Consider the following 2,934-nt stretch of genomic DNA (forward strand, 5'->3'; position numbering starts at 1 on the left):
TTTTGTACACAGTTTTTTAATTTTTATATGTAAAGGTTTTATTAGCGGCAATGAATAAACTACAGAATTGTAAACCACAGCTCCACATCAAAACACAACCACATTTTATCATATCTTAGTATTCTTTCTACAAATAATCTTTTCTATGTGTAGGGTGTTTTTTCCCCATATACACATGACAAATTTGAAGTTGTCTTTTTCTCACTTATTTTGTAATAACAAATTTTTAATGACTGTAATGATATAAAGGTTTGATTAGCAGAGCATTAAGCCCCCTATTTATAGTTGTTTTCTTAGGCTAGATTTCCAAAAAGTGATAGGACAAGTTGAGATGTGATAAATGTTTCTGTGGCTCTTGAAATATACTGCCAGATTTGTTTCTGGAGGGGCTGTGCTATTTGCAGCCACCAGCAAAGGGAAGGCCAAGGACATGAAACGAGTGGCAAACCACCTACCCCCTATGTCTGTGACAGGTGCTGCTAACCAGTTGGGGCTCCCTCTAGCTCTACTGAACCTCAGGATCTTTCTCAACACAGCACTCCAGGTAGACAAGACAAGCTGAGCAGAATTTATGTGTGCAAAGAAATGCCTTTGCCACCCCTGGTATAAATAGGCATTCCCTTTTAACAATTTTGCTGCATTTTGTATTTATCACTTAAGAGAAACCAAGAATATACGCTGCTTATTTGATAGGCCAAAAAAGTGACTCTTTTCTTGCTAATGAATTTTTTTTTCTCACAAGTGTTTAAACTTTGTGTACAGTCAAGGCCTTTGCCTATGTAACTATTGTGTCCTTGTGCTGTTTTTTTAAATGGATTTGCATGAACTCATTTTCCTTTTTGAAAGTGTCTATTTCTGAAGGAGTACTGTTTAGTTTTCATTTTAAAATATTTGCTCATTAAAGAGAATATCTTTAGAAAAGGAGATTTTCACTTTCCCTCTGCTCTGAAAGCAACGAAAAATACATATTCTGGTTTGTTTTCTTAGGATTTAAAAATAATTACCAGCTTTATAGTAGTCACCTCTGGGAAGTGGGAAAAAGGGAGTTTCTATGGCACCTCTGTGTCTTTTCTCGCTTTTACTCAGGTGAACATATTACCTATTTTAAGATGTTTGTAGAGAGTTTTCCATAGCTGTGATCATTCCACACATTCAATAGCGTATCGTGTTTATTCCACGCAACGTGACACCTTCCACAACTCCTCTCATCACTCAGGCTCTTTCATTTTTATAGCCTCAAATTGAACGAGTCTCCCAACATTGTGCCTTTAAAAAAGTGTGTGTGTATGTGTATTTCTATAGATACGTGAAAAAATATACGTAATTTTTTGTAATTCTTCCAGGTGGCAATGTAGATTTATCAATTAAAAAAATAGCCTTTTGGGATTTTTATTATTATTGCATCGAACTTATAAATGAATTAGGAAGAATTCACATTGTTGCATTTAACCTTAGCATCCAGGAATATGATACTGTCCTTGCATTTATTCAAGCTTTTGTATCAATCAATAAAGTTTTATAGTTTGCTCCTCATAAGGCCACAAGTTTTCCTGATTTAGTTATTTATTCCTACATCTTGTTGAATTGTGAATAGGATTTTCTTCCTTCTTTTTTTTAATTATAATTGTCACAAAAAGCCAGCATCCCAAGAATTGGCGTTACTTCAGCATCGCTAAGGAATTCTGAAGTTTCAGAGCCAGACTAATGACATTTAGCTGCTTCACTGAAGCCCCCCCAACACTAACACTGCTGCCTGTGTTCAAGCCAGACATCTGAAAACAGCACCTTGGTTATCATTCCTCCACCTATGTGCCCAGCAGGTGGATAACTTCACTCTGACATCTTTATTCAGGTAACTCTTAAAAAGTTGAGGGCCATGGGTGCCCTTGAAATGTGGGTGAAAGCTGGGGACCCTCTCTGCAGGAAAATGCAGAGAAGCCTAGGAGTGCGGTTCGGGAGGTGTGTGCACACATGCACTCACACACATACGTGCATGCACATGCACACACACACACACACACACACATGCACACTTACCACTACTACCACGGGGGGTTAGCGTGCCCCCACCCTGGGCCCTAGCCCAGAACCTCCCCTCCCACCGACGGCTCCATGTGGAGTTCTGTGTAGGGGCTGCCGCCCAGGCCATCTGACAAACAAGTCTCCTCCAGGTGGGACCTTAAAGGAAGGAAGAACAGAACCATTTGCCATGGTAACTGGTTGATTCAGCCATTCAGGTAAAAAGGCAGATTTGGAGTGAGGAGGAGAAAGCACCCCAGCTGCAAAGCGTCCCCTCAATAGGATGCAAACTCAGCCTCGTGTGGGGCCCATGGGAAGCCTGGAGGACAAGGTGAAGTGGAAGGGGAGCCACTACACGTATAGGGCCTACCAGAAAGTCCCTGGTGGTACAGTTTGTGCTCGGCTGGTAACCAAAAGGTTGGCGGTTCAAAACCCACCCAGCGGCTCCGCAGATTACGGCCTAGGAAGCCCTGTGGAGTAGTTCTACTCTGTAATGCAAAGGATCTCCTAAGTCACAAATCAACAACAACAGCAAAAAAACAAAATCAACAATGAAAGGCCTACCAGATCTTTTGGTTTTTCGAGAAAAGCTGGAAGACATGATTTTTATGTGAAGTCTCCTGATGTTTAAGTATGGTCAACTTACTAAAAATAACAACTCTGAAAACCATAAAAATTTATGGGCTACATCTACTCTATAAGCACCATCTTGTGACCAGTCTTGCTGTGGGCCACACCCTCTGCCCTTTGCTTACAAAGGATTTCTGGTCCCCATGCCCCACTACTAGGTGGGGACTGAGGGGGAACAGATGGGGAGAGTGGGCCTGCTGGCATCTTGATTTCCACCCAGTGATACTGATTTTGGACTTCACGCTTGAAGAACTGTGAGAGGATAAATTTCTGTTGTTTTAAGCC

This window comes from Trichechus manatus, unplaced genomic scaffold (assembly GCF_000243295.1).
Source record: "Trichechus manatus latirostris isolate Lorelei unplaced genomic scaffold, TriManLat1.0 scaffold00176, whole genome shotgun sequence".
In the NCBI taxonomy this organism is placed as follows: Eukaryota; Metazoa; Chordata; class Mammalia; order Sirenia; family Trichechidae; genus Trichechus; species Trichechus manatus.